General features: G+C 38.6%; 1 protein-coding gene across 4 annotated transcripts in view; it reads left to right on the forward strand.

Annotated features, from left to right (window-relative positions):
- Positions 1–2,645: 2,645 nt before the first annotated feature.
- FILIP1 (filamin A interacting protein 1) overlaps positions 2,646–20,208 on the forward strand; it is a 102,698-nt gene continuing 85,135 nt past the window's right edge. For all 4 annotated transcript variants that reach the window (XM_068678147.1, XM_068678148.1, XM_068678150.1 and 1 more), the window contains exon 1: positions 2,646–3,150. The gene's annotated coding sequence lies outside the window, so the exon portion shown is untranslated. The remainder of the gene's footprint in view (positions 3,151–20,208) is intronic.

Raw genomic sequence — 20,208 nt, forward strand, 5'->3', positions numbered from 1 at the left:
TGGTAATTTCTGCCTCAAACCACAGGTTTCTCTGGAGCAGCTCAGGACATATTTTCTGTTTCATATTTTCTGTTTCATATTTTCTTCTGTTTTCTAGTGAAGTTGGTACAGAGAAATGGGACAGTGTGAACATTGGCAATCCCTTTTCTATATCTGTGACTAACATGATATCCAAAGATGGCAACATGTCCTGCACTCTCTAGGGCTACATTCGGTCCCCTTTGTCTTGTGTGGCTCTGGCCTTTGGTGTTTTGTTGGAAACAATGCTGAGAGCTTCAGCTTCCTTTAAGAATTTTCTCGGGAGTATTTACATTGGACTCCAGTATCCTGGCTGCTTAATTAGGAGATATCACACTTACTAGACTTAGTTGTAGGATGATGGTGTAAGTTGACACTAAGACCTCATGTAGGATGTCAAACTAAAAAGTCTCTTCTGTGGTTCAGTTTCTTATCTTACTATTCTCCAGCCTCCCCAACCTATGTTTTATAATTATAGTTTCTCTTAAAGCAGTAAGAAAAATACATACATACACATAAAAATGTGAACCATTTTTATACCACACAAAGTTAGAAATTTTACACTTTCAGGAATTGCACTGTTATCTATGCTGTAAGTGCTTGTATTTTCTTTGATTTCCATTTTCAACATTTTTTTTTCTTCTGAAATTCCCACTGTTTTATAGGAGAAATATTTATGGGGCACAGCTGGGGAGTATGATTGCAAGTGTAGAAGAATGAGCAGACTTGCATCAGCGGGCCACTGTTGAAACCCACCCACAAGGGCTGGCAGCAGAGATTGCCTCCTAAGAAGTTGCATTGTTTTCCACTCAGTGAATATGCCACTAACTAATGGGAGAGAAATGTAGAGAATCACTCAGTTTCTCTGAGATTTATGAGCTTAGTTAATTGTTTTCTTTGCCTAATTTGTTGTAGGTGAATGGATAAAGTACTATTAATATTGAACTTTGAGCAAGAAGTTAAGGCCAGAATAGTCAAAAAGTTTGACTATCTGCTTGGAATACCTCAATTTTGTACCAGAGAACAAAATCACATGGTTTTTTAGAATGTGGATATACGTAACTCACTTCAGTTCAAAGTGGAAGTATGTAACACCACGCTTTGTGCCAATATATTATCTGTTCCTACAATAAACTTCCAAATAGCTGTTTCTATAAAATAGAGTGTTTATATTTTTGTACATTCTAGATACTCTGTCCAAGTTAAATATTTAAATGGACAACATGAAATTAGTGTTTATTACTTGGTCTCCAAAATAAAATATGTTTGATACAATGGAAGCATTTGGGACATTTATAAATCTACCATCAACGTCTAAATATCAGTTACTTGACATAGTACCTAGTATTTACTACATCTTTATAAGCTCATTGGGAATGGGAGTCTTCCTTCACTGTTCCTTCCTTGTTTAGAAAATATCACAGCTCAAGCAGAATGTAAGCCTGTCTCATTATGGAGATGGGTTTAGAGCACCAAGGTACAGCTAATACTACAGCTCCATCCCATGAGGGCTTGTGCTCACCCCTTGGCATCTCATATAGTTATGCCCAGTTAGGATCCTACATGTTGAAATCAGCACAAAGAGCATGATACCTCTCTGCTTCCCCCCTACTATCTGCACAGTGACCCAGCATCACCAAAGGGTATTTGATTTGTGTGAATCTCCTGCTTTTGCTCTGAATGGATGACATGTCTCCAGGTACAAATATGGATGCATAATTTTTTAAATGTTTTTCTACCTTTTTCTTTCCTTTCTTCTTTCTTTCCTGCCTCTTCAACCGTAGGTGAATATTGCAAATTGTCACTGGGGTAAAGCTTTCCAAGAGGCCCATTTTGCATTTCACTCTGAAGCACAGCTCGGGTCTGAACAGAGTTGTTAGGGTAAGAAATATTCTTTGCCAGAGACATTTACAGGGGCTGTTCTGCCATGAATTGGTAGAACTTCACTCCAGAGTCTGAGACTGCAAAGTCTTTGGAGAACTTTGATATGTGGTGGTTTGTGGGTTGAAAAGCTGCTCAATGGTACTCCTGGTTGGTTGATTTGGAGACATGGCTTGGAATTAGCATCAATTAGATTTAGAAGCAAGTGTGGATACACAAAAATGTATGCAACGTATCAAGTGATGTGTTCCTAATACTCCTTCTTGCCTGATTCATATCAAGCAAATCAAGGTTTGTGTGGCTTTCCTTTTCTTCTTCAATGAGAGTTAGAGACAGAGTAGTGAAGCTCTTGGTCCTGGGGAAAAAGGTTGTATTTGGAATAAACATCACGCTGAAAACTTTCCAGCCTAAACCTTTCATTAATTTCCCTGTGTCATCTTAACAAATTTAAACTCTGTAAAAATTATGCTGCAAGAAGTTCTCCCCACGTGTAATTTTTCCTCAAGTGAAGTGCATACCTTTCAAATTATAAACTTCCTACATGTCCTAGGAAAATCCTCACTGTATAAATAATTGAACTCATCTGCTGTGAACACAAGTATTCTTTCTCTAGCGGTCTAAAATATATGCCTAAATACACATCTTGTTCTTAGTGCTTTAAATAGTAATTACTCCTGTGAAGTCACTGGAAGCCCTTAAAAGGATTTGACGGTTTCCTCGCAATCTTTCAGTGAATGTAGTAGCTGGGCTGTGCAGTGCTACATCCACTGATAATTCAGCAGCTGAGGAACTCAGCAAAGCCTGCTCCAAACTTCTCAGCTGTTGACAGGCTTGACTTGCTGAGAACACTGGTTAAATATAGCACAAGCGAGCTGAGCTCAACAAAGTCATTGCTGTAACACTGTGTGAAGAGACCAGAAGAGGGGAAATACAATCTGAGAACTAAACTGCCAAAGCCTAACACCACCTAGCAACAGTTGAAAAAACTTTTAAACAAAAGTCTGGGTGAGACACAGACAGAGTATACCTCCTACTTCTCCTGCCTGGGATTTCTGCGAGAAGCAACTCAGTCCTCTGTTCTCTACCCTATTTCCTTCATTCCTTCAGCTGCTGGTAGACCTTGAAAAGTGGGAAAAGTTTCTCTCTTTGTGTTCTCCTGGGCTGGATCAGGCTACTGCTGTGGTAGTACTGTGGGACAAGCTACTGCGATCTGGCAGTGTAAAGGATCTATTCCTAAGTTCTTGCTGACAGGTAAGACTGAGCTAACCACTCTAATGAATTCTTTTTACAAGTGAGATTCTTTGCTACTGATTATTGTCTGCACCCTTCTATGAACAATCTTCTGCATGATTTGCAAACTTCAGTAGATAAAAGCTGGGATAAATGTCTTGGATGTTTAATTTAATGCTTTCATCACAGAAAAACGTTGCTCAAATAACTTTTTCAGTTCTTAGAACAAGCACAATCAAGTAGCTGGTATTATTATTAAAAAAAAAAAAAAAGCGTGTGGATTTTGACGTGTATCTTGCTTATATCTGCTCACATGCTGACAGAGAACAAACCAAGATTTAAGAATAGAATACATATCACCCCTTACCAGCGATAGTTTAGCAGCTATTAAAAAACAGTGACAGCCTGTATGATAAGTAAGAGGAAATAGCTGTTCAGTAACTGAATTCACTGCATAGTTTGTGACCTAGCATATTTGTACTTTTTGTGTCCTTAATAACTTTCAGTGCGCGGGCACACCTGGTACCTTTCATACTACTCCAACAGCTCTTGGTTCTTCCTCTTGTACTTATTTATACCGACAGAATATTAATCTGATTGATTGATTAGCTGCATAATCTGCGTAACGCGACTTTCCTAAAAACTGACCTTATGTTTGTTATATCCAAGCGTGCTTGAGCTGGGTCATTTTTTTTTTTTATAGTGTTTGTTCCTTTCAGCAAAATTGATGAGAAATAAGTTCTCAGATCTTCTACTTTGATACCACATCAGAAGCCTGTGTATCTGTTTGAATAACCTATGGTTTTGTAATGGTCATATAATTTGTGAGAGTAATTGCTCAGTATGATTTGCTTTGTCTAAACTAACAAAAGCTCTTTGGTCAATTGAAGAATGAGTTTCCCTAGGTCTTGTAAACCCATTTTCTTTAAACAAAATAAATTTGGTAAATAAATTTTTAAAAGATGCACTGATTATGAATTCATCTGTAATATGAATTTAGTTATGAAAGCAACAATTTAAAAAATGCATTTAACACGTGCAAAAACCTTGTCTGCAGATTTATGTAGAATTGTCTCAGATGAAAAATATTTGTCCTAAGGAAGGGACTGATTGAGTCTATGTTGACTGTCTACACTGTTTGACACTCAGTCTGTGGACTCAGGGACTGCCTCAGGAAGCTGAGAAGGTCTTGCTTTAGCTAAATCATTCTAGGTTCACTGCTGCATACTATGTAAATTACATCAATACCACATCTTAGCAATGATATGCTTGCAGATTGGATGAAACAAAACGCTCTGAAGCAACTTTGACCGGGTGGCTGAGAAAATAACTGCCTATGAAACAATAAGATAAATGAAGTGTTAGGATGGAGAAAAATTCTTAAAAGCAAAAGTAATATAGTTTGCTTTTTATTTCATAGCAAGTGGCATCCTACTTAAGCACTAAATAGGAATATTTTTGGTGGCCACGATTTAATGTGATAATGATTACTGTGGAATTACTACAGCAGTATGGTATCCCAAGTCTAAATCTCAAAAGGAAACTTTGCTATTACTTTTTAATGTAGACACATCCTGAGAAAGTTATTTTTTCATAAGAAAGCTGTACAATAAGAAATAAAGCTGAGACAAAGATTGCTTATACATTTTTTGTCATCTTGACATAAGAGTGAAAGTCACTATTTCTTATTTTCATTGAATTCATTGGCAAATAAGAAAAACTGTGGAGAAATGTCAAACTTGACCCTTTGAATATATGTGAATGACAAAATATGGGAAATATGCTAATTACTGACTGCTTTTTGGTTTCAGTTGTTGCTCAGCATGATATACAATTTAAAAATTTTAGTTTTCTTGTGGAATTTATGTTTAGCAAAGTTTTTAAATGCAAAGGGGAAATTTATTAACCTCAAAATTTTATCAAATGAAGAAACTTTGGAACAGTCTGATAGTGAATTCTAACACATGGAGTTGTGGTTTTACATACATCTGTCTTCCTCTCCATTTCAAAATGGAGAAGGAGGCTAAAATTACTCTTCTCAACAGGTGTCCACAAAGAGGCTCTGAGATTTTCCAATCAGATCTGTGGAATATGCAATGTGGCTATTCAACAGATGGTTTCATTTTTGAAGAATAGCCAATTCTACTAATGATTACAGTGAAACCAAGCTCAATTTTATATCAAATCAAAAAGTAATTTAGGTTTTGGCAATATTCTCCTTTGTAGAGATTTTCTTGGAAGACAAGCATGCTCATTTATTTCCCCTCTTCTATATTATTTTGATTTTGTTTATATTCCCATAGCCGTGGAAAATGAATGATACCGTTCATGGTGCTAAAGACTGTGTATCCCTCCTAATCTGAATCCACTTCCAGACTCTGCCTGTGGCTCATTCTTCCACCTTCATTTTAGCAATATTATAATTTACGACCTCTTTTAGCCAATCTAGTCACAGTTAAAGTCATAATCTTAACTGAGTATCTTGTCATCACCCCCATCTTTCAATCTCTTTATAGAACGTCTGGTTCTTTTTAACACCAGATTTAACACAAGACTTGAAGTTCATCTTCAAAGCTCGTCATGGTTCTGCCCCTGCCTATATCTGCTGTGATTTACCCTTACTCCTCCCACTTGTATTTGGTGGGCAATTAATCACAACTGTGGTGTTAACTGGTCCATCCTCTGTGCCACAGGTTTCAGTAAGCTTAAGACTGATCTAGTGAATAAATTCTCTATTGTGCCTCTCAGTGTAGCACCTGGTGCTACTGTCACATAGACTAAACTTCTCTACAAACCAAGCTAGGCTGACTGAGATAGGACTCCTGAAGTTGTGTTTCCTAGTGGCAGTTTGAAAATAAGCACAAGTATGTCAGAAAATCTCTACTTTTTCTAACATCTCCTGTTTTGGTCCTCTGGATCACAATTTTGCCAGTGTAGTCATTTCCATACTGAAATCTTTTTACTGATATAGATGTATCAGTAAAACTCCTGCTGATAGGAATTCTGTTGGCACAAAAATGTGTGTCACAGTTGCACTGAAGCAGAGGCCAAGTGTATGCCACTGAATTCAAAGTAAGTTTTCCTTAAAGTTTAATAAGATCAGGTCTTAGTGTTCAATAATTAATAAACAAATTTCCAGTCCCCTCAAGAGCATTTGCCAAAAGACATCATCTATATTCCTGTCCATATTTTTTTTCTCAAGAGACATCTTACTTTTTCTCTCATTTCCTGTTTCTTCCCTTCCTTTCTCAAGGAGCTACTGTTGCAGTTTGCCATACTGTTGTAATACATAATCTGAATCTGGGGGAGGGATTTTGCCCTACTGCATATCTGAAATGCCATTTGGAGAAACAGTTATAATGTGTTTGAAGAAGCCAGATGAAACAAGACAAACTAGAAAGAACTCCATCTACTGATACTTCCTATTTCAACAAAAATATTTAGTATTTAAAACCTGAGATAAGAACTGAAATTGAGAAGAAGAAGAATGTGCATGTGACAAGATAATGTTATCTACTACATAGAAAAGTTTAAATGCTTCTTTGTAAGAAGCACAAGTGCCTGTACTTTTCGGTTTCACCATCACATTCTGGTGGCTTTCTTTTTAGCGTTTTCTCTCTTCTGTCAGTGTTTCCTGCTGAAGGTTGTTTCCTGATTTTATACATAATGCCAGCAAATTTCAGAGGTCACTTGTCATGTAAAACATACAAGAGAAGTCAGAATTATCTAGGGCATGAAAGTTATTCTTGATACTGGATCTAATAATTAATATTTCTTAACTTCTCTTTTTCTCACTTAGTAGCTAGTATTTGTACAAAGTTAGTGTTACTAGGAGAAAAAAAAAAAAAAAAGGCATTTATAGCACAGTCCTTTAATTATTCTTTGAGGTACTGGCATCCAAAGGACAGGAACAATTGTACCTGTTTCCTGGTGACGAGAGGCTATGAGAGTCTCTAATGTTGCAGTTTGTACGATACCTAATGTATTTGTGAAAGTCATGGCTCTAATGAATTACATAGTGTTCTTTTTTCTTTTTTTAATCCAAGATGGCTTTGCCCTATCACTCTCATTCTGCTTTGGCTGAACTATGAATCTTTTCTCCAAGTAAAGCATGCAAATGCTAGATACAAGGGTGATATGTAAAATTACATAGATTGTGATTGCCTCCAAAATGGTTTACACACTTTGCAATTACAGAGAATGAAACGATTCCTACCATTAAAGGCATATATCCTAAAAGCACAATTATGTGTCATTTTGGAATTATTCTTCTAAAGATACACAGCTGTTAAAATACATGATATATCCAGGACTGTTTAGAGGGTGGTGTTATTGAGGTAATGAAGTAGTATTTCCACTTTTTTTCTTCCTTCCCAGTTAACAGAAAAATCGCTGTATGTGGTATAATATAAATAAAATAAATAAATAAATAAGAATTCCAACATCCACTTCCTTAATTTTACAGCTCTACAAGAGCTGAAGCTTAATCATAAAAGCGCATACGTGTGTGCACGTGTGCATGCCTTTTGTGAGAGCAGAAATGTTTTTTGGCATTACAGAATGCATTGCTGAAGGAGTGGGACAAACACATGCGAAGTACAGGGAAATGGGCTGGAGCCTGTACTTTTTCCCTTAAATGGGCAACCCGTCTAGTTGCTGTTAGCTGACACAACCAAAGGGGTGTGTGAATCTAAAAGATTGCTGTACGATGTCCAAATAAGTTTCATTTCAGAGATGATAAAACTGCAATTAAAATCTTGATCATTTATTATGTGAACAGACTCATCCAGATAGAAAGCAATGGGGTTTCAGAAAAAAAGCAAACACCTCACTGGATTAGCAAAAAAATGTTTTGAGTTTGATTTATATACTTTAACAGCTCTTTAGTACAGTAAGGATTGCTTTTTTTGCTTTTCCTTTTTGGGGAAATGGTGTCAAAGTGTATAATGTTTTGTGATTTATGTTGTTCAAAAATTTGTTCCACTGCATGTGCAAAAGTAATATTTTTGGAAGCTAAATCCGCTTTCTATCTGAAGTCCAGAGGGGCTTATAGGCTGGGGAGGTGCAGGGAGTTATCTAACTAGTGCATTATGGCTGTGGATAGCAAGAGCTACAGCTTCGCTAACAAACTTTTAAAAAATTGAGAAAAAGTAGAATTACTGTAATAACAGGGAACTTTTAGGAACTGGTTTTAAGGCTGCTTCTTTTAAAAAAAAAAAAAAAAAAAGTAAAGGAAAATGAAAGGTCATGTGTCCTTGGTAAAAGAATTTTCATTAGAGTTTATCAGACTGCTTGCATTTTTCAGAAAATATAAACCAAATGAATGCAACGGAAAGCAGGAGACTCTTAACATCAGTGTAATCGAACTGCTGCCAACTTGCCTTGTTTATCTAAGAGATCTCTGTGAAAATAAGGTCTTTCCCACACATGCATGAGTCATAGGATGTAATGGGGCTAAGCAGGCTTGCTTCAAGCTTTCTAATGCACACATATCTAAACTAACCTGTTTTAGTGTCTGTTCCTGTAACTAAATGAGATCTAGCCAGACAACAGGAAGGGAGAAGTGGTGGTGAGTTCATGATGCTATTTCAGTGCAATAACCTGAATGCTTAAGGAAACGATGCAATTTCCATTTATTGGGAAAATTACAGTTACTGTGACAACAAATATACACTAAAGAAAACATACACGATTTATCCTCAAGTTCAAATTTGTGAAAATAGTAGATAGGATATTCATAAAACCTCATACTATCCAGTTATGTGACTCAAAGTACATTCTTACTTTTAAAATATGTAATTCAGATTCTTGGAAAAAATACTCATTTAAAAACCATAAGCAAGAACATACATGAAAGGGTGGCAAGACACACGTGGCTAACCATGATTGGTTCAGCGTTGAGCTGACAAAAATAATAAAAAAAAATAGGCATATGCTTGTCCCACATATTTAATCACAAACCATTTTGGATCTAAATTTTAAGGTAAAGTTTGCAGGAGGTCTTCTGTTATATCTCAAATTTCCCACTTTTATTATTCCACAAGGATTTACATAATAAGAGAAACCTGAATTGTATTTCAGTAGGTAATGATTTCAATTCCTCAATCTGGTTAAAAAAAAAAAAAAAAAAGAAAAAAATTAACATTCTGATTTTTGACTTTGGGCAGTAGGCAGAAGGAAGGGAACCATGACCATGCTAGATGCCCTCAAGCATGTCAAACAGCACAGAACAAGATGTCCCTTCTGCACGGAGGGACACACATGGCACCAGAGCTTCTGAGTGCCAGGGAAACCACGTTGGTATGAGGCAGCTGGCAGTGGGAACCACTGTTGCTTTGAGTGGCAGAAGCCAAAAAAATGGAATCCAAGTGACAAGAGATATCACATTGCAAACAGTAAAAGATGGAGTCACAGCTGAGTGTCCTCTGAATGGGAGCTGCCACTTACGGGATTCCAGGACCAGAATTTCAGTATAAGGAACTGCCAGAAGCCATCCAGTCTCACTCAAAGTAGGGCTAAGCTGTAGAGTTCGATCAGGTTGCTCATGGCTTTGATTATTTTCAGTTATCTTAAGTACTTCCAGGTCTCACGTCCGGTTAGGTTCACAAAGTTTTGAACATGGCTAGCTGAGTAATATTTTGCTGGTGATGATAACGACTGTATTCGTATCCATGTGCTGTAATACAAGATGACTGGAGAGACGGTTGAAAATAACATAAATCATGGTCCTTTGGTTGACACTTTCAGAATTGCAGAAGATGAAATATTTGTTTTGTTGTTGTTGTTGTTGTTTGTTTTGTTTTGTTTTTGTTATGTTTGCTGTGGTATATCCTTAAATAAGCATAATAAGAACCAAAAATTTCATTTGTAATTTGCTACCCGAGTTTATATCAGCTAATAAAATGTACACACTCCTCCTTCTCCAGGACACATTCTGTTTCAAAGCTGAACATTTAGAATTATGCCATTAAGATGACATCTTTCTGCAAATGAATTCTGTAAAAATGTTAAGTATACTTCATCGTTATGTTTTCAGCTAGTCCAGTAAACTGAAAGGCTGGCATAGAGATAGTAAAGAATAAGCAATAAGGAAGGAAAACAGAGATTTTGAGGAAGGAAACCCTGGAGACTGCTCCCAGCTGCTGAGTTCACTTTTCTTACTGAAAATCTCTTTCCAATTGTATCCTAATCAGGAGCATAGAGCGATACACTTATGGCAAACAAGATTCCTAGGTGGACTTCTGGTTAACCTGGGACAAACTTAGGCTCTTTTTGGTCTAGAAGTTGTGGAAGCATCTCTACCTGGTGGTGATTACTGTAGCATAAAGCAAAGGCAAAGCACTGGTCTTGTGGAACTCAAGGGGATGGGACAAGCAGTCTTACCATACAGGATTTCTCATACTTATGGTACCTTTCTCATACCTAGAAACAGGTATTCTGTTTCATTTTAGAGGGATCAGCAAGTGATATTCCTAAAACTGGATGCTGTAACTAGAATTTTGCCATCATCCATAGAGATGAGTGAAAAAAGGCAAACGAATTCTCACTGCCAGTGTTGTACAGAGGTCTTGGATCCCACTGTGTTTGACTAGAGCAAACTCAGCACTTGCTACAGAGAAGAACTTGAGCTAATATCATATGCACACACAGAGATCATACATATTACCCTTGGAGCTTCTTAAATACAGGCTGCCCAAATGCAACCATAGGGGTTAAGTTAGCGAGAAAGCTAGTGTGATGTAGGAAGATGGGACCATGCTCTGAAAGACACCAGAGTGAACTAGGACATACAAGAAGTGTTTCAGCACAAGGCCAGCAAGCTTAATCTTTTAAAGCTTAGGGCATCTAAATCATGTGTTAACCAGATAATAGCATCTTTAATTACCCTGCCCTAAATCCATATGGCCAGTGGTTTTAAAAGTAGTTTATGAGTTGGAGAAAAAATTAACTAAATTGATTTTCCTACTTTCAGAGAATACTTTCCTAACTGCAGCATTATTTTGTCTTAAAGAGGATAGGTTTAGATTATGCACTGGGAAGAAATTCTTCACTCAAAGGGTAGTGAGGCACTGGCATAGAGAAGCTGTGGATTCCCCATCCCTGGAGGTGCTCAAAGCCATGCTCGATGGGGCCTCGGCCAACCTGATCTAGTGGGTGGCATCCCTGCCTGTGGCAGGGGAGTTGGAGTTAGTTGGTCCATAAGTCCCTTCCAACCCAAGCCATCCTATGATCCTATGATTCTATGATTCTGTGATTTTGGAACAGCTTTTATGAGAAAGACGGAGGGGCTACAATATTAATAGCTTTGAGACAGAATTGGTCTATTTGTAAATGGAAATACAGCATGGGATTGTTGTGGTACATGAGGGCCCAGAAGGACATGTTCAGGGCCCACTCTGTGAACGTGGAAGTTGCCTGGTTATGGAAAAACAAATTCCCAGCAGTAACACCAGTTTCTTGTCCCTGCTATGAGCCACATGACCTATAGCTCCATGGTTCTCTGAGAACTGAAGTACCAGAAAAATATATGAAGCTAGCTATGGACAGTATAGTACATTTGTCCTTAGCTCCAGTAGTAAAAAGGAAACACAGGAATGTATCAGGAATAAACTGAATAATCTATGAAAGTGTTCAGTGAATACCCTGAACGTAACACAACAGTTTGTTGTGCTTCTTAATAAATAAGCAGAGCAGGAACACCAATTCTGCAGGCCACTGCTGTCAGCTCAAAAAATCCCTCTAAGGCAGTAGCAAGTACCTAAGCATGTGGCAAACATGACAGCACACAAGGAGAGTTAATTTAGATACCTCCAGCATTAGTTATATAAACAAAGACTAAATCGCACTGCAGGGAATAGACTGTAAGAGTGACAGGACATCTGATTGATTGCTTATTAATTAGAAACACTGGTAAATTCATGTTTCATGTCCAAAATATTTGTGTCATGTTTTAATTTTGTTGTTTATCCCTTTCAGGTAGTTTTGCTTATCCTTTTCAGGTGTTAGGTACATACTGTCAGGAGAGGAAGGCTGGTTAAATGGCTAGCTTTCACGTCAGTGACTCCTTGTACAACTCCCAGCAAGCTATTTACTTCTATACTTTTAATAACACCTGGGATGTTACAAGGATAAATATAGCAGTGACTTTGACACCCTGAGATGTTGCAGTATTGAACATCATGTCAACAGCTTTGAATAAGGAGATTTAAATAGCCTTCCTTGGAAACCAGATTCTACTGGGAGAAGTAGGAATAGCAGTTGAATTTATCTGAGTGACAATAATATGTATTTTTAGAGGAGCTCTCCAGAGGGAAGCATAGCTGTGCCCTGACTTGTGGGTAGAAAGCAATTAGCCATACGCAGCAGAAAAAGGAAAGAGAAGGACCAGGGTTGTGACCAGGAAGCTATGATGAGAAAAACATGCCAAAATAGGAGCCAAACTAGTGTCAATACCGAGAGGCTTCAAGAAAAAGAAAACCATTCCCTCAGATCCAGTTGTACCAGAAGTAATTCACAAGGCAGAGGAGGTGCTGTCAGCTCCTGGGGGTGTTATTTTGCTAAGAACTGCTACAGAGCTAAAGGTAACAGAAGTCTCCATGAGTACTAGTGGTATCAGTGGTGGTCTGTTTGCTTTTTTGTGTCAAAAGGAGGGGGCAGAGAGTGCTCAGGACAAGCAGGCTGGTACAAGAGAAAGGGTGCTGAGGGAAAAAAAAACACAATTTGATGGGAAAATTTTGGTGCCTTTGAAGGAACGGCTGGATATGTGGGGAAACACTGTCTGGCAAGTAGCTGTCCCAAATCAGTTAGTGGTGGGGCAACCCCAGAGCAGCCATGGGGATAAGGACAGGCCCCAGTGACTGATTGTACTGGCTGGGGGAAGAGAGAGTTCCTGGAAAACAGGAGCAGCCTGCGTTGCTGCCTGGCTCCTGTAGGCCCAGCAAGCAGCTTGGGTCTCCAGGCCTGCCCAGTTGGCCAAAGCAATGGTAGCAGCTCAAAGGGCTCTCTCAGCAACTGGCATTTCAATAAGGACTTACTCTAGGAATTAGGTCGCCATTACATGATTCGGCTTTAATTAAAAACAGAGAAAAAATAGAAGAAAAACAAACAAAAACAAACACTACAGCCCTCACAGCTTCAAGAGTTGAAGGCTACAAGCTGAAGACCTGACACCAGAAGGCCTCTAAAAAGATTCCACGACGTATTGCTTTAAAATCTCCTGAACCCATGGCTTTGCAAGCTTGACTCAAAACTTTGTACAAGCACAATCAGCAATACCATTAGACAGGGGATTGAGTTTGGGAGCAGGAAGGAGTCCAACACTCATCTATTTGCCATGGCACACGTGAGGCAGGCCAAGGTTTGCAGGCACAGCTGCCAAAACACAGCAGAAGGCAGACCAGGGTGCCACGCTGTGCCCTGCCTTGGTTTAATGGCAGCAGCAACTGTGACAAAGGGCCCAAAGCTGCTCCAGAGGGAGGCAGGAGATCTGACATTATTTATTAGTTTACTTGAGAGCCTTCCCGTGGAGGGAAAGACTTGGGTAATAAATTGCCCTTCCATGGATTTCATAAAAGGAAGATCAGGTCTTTATTGTAAGAGCTTCCTCTGATAGAACTAAAAGGTGCAAAACATGGAAGTCCAAAAAACCACCACATACCTGGAAGGACTGGAGGGACAGGGGCTCAACTGCACCGTATGCCCTGCTCTGCCCCAAGCAGCAGTGGCAGCTCTAGTCCTCCCCTGGGATAAGATGTGGGGAAAGGTTGTGGGAATAGAAGAAAGCACAGCTACTGAGAAATGGGGAAGAGTGAAAAATGAAAGTCTCCTGGGTTGGTTGTATTAACCTGCAAGAGTGGAGAGTGGAAAGGAAAAGAAATCAGCAGCACCCTTTTACAGGATCCCCAGCTATCTTTAGGAAAACAACTATTTTCTCTCAATGTTTCTGGTGGTAACAACATTTTGAGGTCTGCAAAAATGCTAGGAAGCTATATATGTACCATAGTGCTGTTCAGAAACGGAGCAGCGTTTCAGCAACTGCTTTATTGTTGTGGTGAGGTGAGCTCCTCCCCACGTGTATGAAAACAGCACCCATGCTCTTACAAGGCTGTTATAGAGCCATCACCACTCTTCAACACACCATGTGTCCAGAAGGTTTGTTTAAAGGTCTACAGTAAATCGCATCATATCAGTTTTTAATTTGTTTGTTTGTTTTCTGAATTTTGTGGGTTTTGTTTTAGTCTCTTGTGTATGTTTTTTTTTTTCTTGTTTTTTTTTTTGGGGGGGGTGGTTGTGGGGGTGGTTTGTTTTGTTTTGTTTTTCCTTTTATAGAGAAAGAACAAAGTAAAACCCGCAGGGTTTTGGACCTACTGTCCCAAGGCTGAGCCTAATATCTAATCTCTAAGCTCCCCTGGAAAGCCTACTTCATTCCTGTTTTCCTGGTGTTCAAACAAGGGACTCTGAGAAACAGACAGCCAGTAACTTCGTTTCAGGGTGGTCATTTGGTTGCTTCTTGAATCAGGCAGCTTGAGATGCTTGAAAACAACTCCGTGTATCTCCCCCAGAGGATACATATACATCACATCTCTGATGTGTCTAAGCTCTCTTGGCCTCCGTCCAGGAACATCCAGATTTCCTGACTCATGGCAATGTACCCTGTCTGGTTGTACTTCATTAGCAGCAGCTCAAAAATCAGAACAGTATTATGCCGTTGCATAAGTTTTTCCAAGCAGTAAACAATAACACCCCGCCACAAGCTTTATTACATTTATCTTGGAATTCAGGATCCCGAAGAGACTGCAGCTTATTATTTTCTTTAATCATTACCCAAAAAGACTGCAAAATGTTATTTTTTAATAAATATTTTCAGGATAGATACATATCTATTAATGAAATGTTCTGAAAAGGAAGAAAAAATCCTACAGAAGCTACAATAAGATAAGAACTTTTCTTCCAAATGAGAAATGTGGTTATGATTTTATATTATTGTATCAATATTGTTGTCATATCAGCACTTATGTACTAAAAAAGTGTGGGCAAATTTTGGGATACAGAAGCTGACAATAATTACTAGGAAAAAAATTCATTGTGTAGGCGTAGTAACATACCTCTCAATAAGTCTCATTCTAAATAGATCTTTACTTGCATTTCAAGCTTTTGTTTTGAACATTTTAAAAGCAGGAGCATTATCAACTGGCTCAAAGCAGGCTTGAAAATAAATAGTCTATGGCTATTAATGGGGTTCATTAAAAGAAAACTCTGTCTGACTCGAAGGTCTATTTTGGAGCTACGATTGCTCCACTCCCCTGCTTGTGGCATGATGCAGCTGCTCTTTCTTTAATATTTTTGCTGACAGCTACAGCTGACAGATAACATTTCAGTTCACCCCAACATCAACCCTATCTGAAGGCTCCCTTACTTAGGCTGAAAATGCTGGCTTCCTCATGGCTTTACCTGCATCACAGCACGACTATGTGACTATGAAATTAGTCATACCACTCGTTTGTAATGGGGCACATATAGATAGATGGTAACACACTAAAAAATAGGTTCAGGGAGCAAGGTGCAAAGACCAGAGAACCTGAGTGGGTTCAGTGAGAAGGGGACACAGGAATAAAGTAGCCAGTGTTTTACAATGCAGTCAGTCTTTAAAAGGCTGCAGTTAAGAGTTTTATTTTTATGAAATACCAGAGGAGACAGGATTTTTCTAGCCAAGGGAGAACACCCTGGTGTTCATGTAGTCAAAGTGTGACAGGATTTCCCAGCCTCGGGGCAGGCACAGCTCCAGCCTGGGTGAGCATTATGGCTGCAGCCAGGCCATGTTCTGGGGGAGTGCATGAGCCATACCACGACTGCTGATGGTGCAGCAACAGCTCCTCATCTTTCCCTTGCTTCATCTCCCCTCCCACGCTCTAAGAAAATATGCTTCTGGATCTGGGAATAAAAATAATAATGCATACATAGACATGCAATATGTCAATTGCTATTTGTTGCCATACATTAGTTGTTGCCATATATACATATAATAGAAGTAGTTTATTATATTCATTACCATTGTTAATACAAAACATATTTTCTCCATCTTAATGCATAATCTGCTAGAAAACAAACTTTGATTTCTGAGTTCATAAAAGTTTTTGGGTAGTAATCACTCAGTATTACTGTGATGCACACAAAATGAACTTTTCACAAATATAACACCTTTCCTCTTAGACAAAAATAAAAAATAAATTATTTGCAGAGCTCCCAGTTCTGCCCTTGAGCCTCCAGAGATGTAAGAGAGAGGAAGAAGAAAGTAGAGGATAGGTTTGAGAAGCAGACAGCAAGTAAGAGAGAGGCACAGACAGAATGGTGGGAGGGAGATACTGTTTAGTTAGTCCTTTAAAGGATTCCCAGGAAAATTAATTATGATTAAGTCTATGTATATCTTTGTACTTTTTGGATTGATGGTTGAACCTAAAAATAAATAAATGCTTTGCTGTGATTTTTTCAGGATTTGCAACGAGGCACGTTAGTTTTTGTTTGCTTTAAATATTTTACCAGACAGCAAAATACTGTTTTTCTTATGGGGCTCCTCTAGCAAAATTTAAAGAACAGGAAGACAAGTGGGAGTTTGGAACCATGAAAAAAACAAAAACAAACAAAAAAAAAAAACCCACAAAGCAACCCACAAAGGAAAAGGTTAGGATACTTACTATGAGATAGGGATTAAATCACAGTCCTCCACCTCCCAGGAAAATACTTTAAATGTGAGTTATTCTGGGATGACTGCTTCATTCTCTGCACAGAAAATTTTTCTACTTTATATGAAATACTTAAATATTTACTGGAGCAAGAGCAGACACTTGGGGAGACTCAAAGTTAAATGCAACGTCATAGAGTTTTCCGTACTCCATGCGACCCAATACTCAGTCACGTCAAATCCCTGTTTTGAATCATGTGGACAATTTGAACAACAGTTTCTTTCTGTATAGTAAGAACTTTAAACAGTACTTGGCCTTGAAAGGGAATAGGGACTAGTGAAAGAAGAGGACAGAAAACATTTTCTTACCAGTTTTCCTTCAGAGTACTCAGAACCATGGTTTTAGGTGAGATGAGTTGTTTACTAGAAGATATCACCCAACATTTCAGCTGCAGCATCTACTCAGGCTGTTCTGCTCCCAGTCCCCCTGCAGTGGGAATCCTCATGCAGGTGCTCTGGCTTTTCTCTAGGCCATGGGAACTGACTTGACATTAGAAAATTTGGAGATTAACTTCATATTCCCATTTCTCTCCATAGATATAAGAAGAAAGCACAAGCCATCACTGAAAAAAAAAAATAATCTACCAGTACAAATAAATAATACAGTGTCATTGTGCAATCAACAAAGCAATAAAACCTAGGTTTCCTGAGCCACTGTGAATCCAGTGGTGATAGTAGATTATGAAGCCTGTGACAATCTAAGAAATATCTAGAGTATGTAGTGTTGAATTTTGGTTTTGGTTTATTCTAAATCTCTTCTTCGGTACAATTCTTTTTTTTCCACAGGCTTATCAAGGGTGGTAAAACCGTAGCATTTTTTTCATGCAGTTTGCTCAATCCAGAATCTTTAAGACTCTAACTGAAGAGTAGTGTTGCATCTATGCAACTCCTAAAATGAAAACATTTATTTATTTATTTATTTTATGGACATAAAGCCTTTCTTAAACAGCTTGAATTAAGGCTTCATTGTATTTTAATAGGTCAGAATTCCCAAGGACATTGCAGAGAAATCTGGCAGAGCGTCAGATAGGTTCATCTTAAAAATGCTGTCATAGAGCATTGCAGGCAGGAAAACATAAATTGCAGATTTTTTAATTTTTTTTTTTTTTTATATATATGTTCTGGGTGCTGCCAAAATAGGTCATTTGCAGATCAAATAAAGGAAAAAACTTAGTAAGCTTGGCTGAAATTGCTATAAGGAATATTTAGACATTTCTAAGGGCATCTGAAAATGTACTGACTGTGTCAGCTCACCAATCTCTAAACCCTCTCCTTTTCTCATGTACTCTCTAAGAAATCATGAAATCCACTGAGAATAAGATAGTGAATGTGAGAACAGACCCTGCTTCTGATGTTTCATTTACAAATGAAAATATTTGAAAATATGAACTGTGTTAACAAAAGCTGTGTCTTTATTTTAGCATTTTAAAATTATTATTTTTTTTTTGAACATGGAAGGGAATGATGCTTTTGTTGATAAGCAGTCTTATGAACACAGCTAGATACATTCTCAATCTCATCTGTTTAATTCTAGCAAGAGAATTAGTTGATCTAAGTCAACTGCTTGAGTTGCTTTATCTTAAATTTTCTGTGTGAGTCCTTCCTTAAAGTCATGGGAAATATGGAAAAATCAGGACGTTCCATCCAACTACTTCTGTGAGGCTTACAAAGATTTCTCTGACCTAGAAAATAATCTGAAACTCTGTTAACAGAGGCATTTAAAGGATTTCTATTAGTCTCTGTTTTGTCATAATGCTAACAAAATATAGCTAATCATCTCTGAATTAGCAAGAGATAAAAATTTGAAGTATAAATGTGAGCAGATATGAAGCTATATTAAAAGCCATGTATGCCAATTGACTTGCAATTATGTTAAGCTGGGACTTAGAAGAGCAGAAATACTACAGAGCAAACTTATAGCAAGACGTCTATCTAAGTTTGCCTGACAATTTTCATTAAAATATCTACTATTGTATGAAACACAGTTGCTTACAACTTTGCCAAACTTCAGTTGTTCAGGCTGGACGTCTGGCTGAGTCTGAATTGTTTTTGGAAGTTCCAACTAAAATGCTTCAAGCATTTCCAAGAATGAGATGAGAAAAAAAAATGTTGTTTGCCCATGTTAAAACAATCCCACAACCATTTTGCTGAAGTTTTAATGTCTCCGTGTTCCAGAGCAATCTACTGAGGTTCAGCTGGGGTACTGCTCAATGGCAAGGAACCGACTCTTGCCATCCCTGCGAAACTTATGCCAGGCTAAGAGCCACTGAAAAAAAGCATTTCACGAAGGTCACCTGGTAGAGATTGGTAGCTAAATTCTCTGAATAGCCTGAGTATGCTGATGCCATTCCAGTTGCTCACACCTCACCTGTTGCAGCTGCCCTGTGCACATGCCATTCCCAGAAAGCACACCCATCTCAGGGCTACTGGGCTAAGCAATGCCCTTCCCACTACTGAAGCCACAGTGCAAGAACTGAGGTGATGGATCTTGTTCCTTCTGTTTCAACAATTCTTCCTCAGCACAGCTTGTGACACAGTGGATAGGAAAAAAAAAAAGTGTGGATGGCATTGTTACGCTTGCCACTGGGAAGGGAGAGTGGGAAGGAATAGTAATGTGATAAAATGTTTTTTAAGATTTTGTACCCATCAGTCAGGATCTCTTTTAGTGATAGGTATCATCCACCACCTTTGCCATGGGATGGAAACACTGTACAAATACACTTTTATTGGGAATTTATTTGGGTCTTCAACTGACTGATTCAGAATCAACAGTATCTCGGTTCATGTCTCTCTGTGGTCAGAGCTTTGTCATTGCTTTCTTTGGCACTCACCACTGCCCACCAAGATGGACATCCTTCTAGGTCCACCTTGACTGACCTGCTAGCTATGAGCTCTAGAAGTGCTCTTCTCCATTCCTTCTCCAACAGCTGCAGCGGCTCAGAGCCCAGCATCACCCATCTGCATGGCACCACATTTCCCTGCAAGGCTGTCTTCTCAATTCTCCCCTTTGGATTTGGGCACGGGGCATGCTCCCAAGGTGATTTGCTTAGCCTGTTTCACTTGTGTAGGAGTAGCTATGGCAGCTGCTATTCCCATATTTTGCCATGCCCACTGCTCTCCTTCTCTCTGCTGTGCTCCCCCTCAAGAATTCACTCCATCTGACTGTACCATCTGTCTGAGCACTTCTCATTTGCTTGCCCCCCTCTCAAAAACCAGGGCTTTGCAGTTCTATTGTGGTTTTATAGGGCAACAATATGCGTTTCCACTTGTCACAGCTGTATCGTTGTTTGAAAGCAAGGTGATAATGGCCATACAGAAACTGTTAAGAATTTATGGATGAC

This window comes from Anas acuta, chromosome 3 (genome assembly GCF_963932015.1).
Source record: "Anas acuta chromosome 3, bAnaAcu1.1, whole genome shotgun sequence".
NCBI lineage: Eukaryota > Metazoa > Chordata > Aves > Anseriformes > Anatidae > Anas > Anas acuta.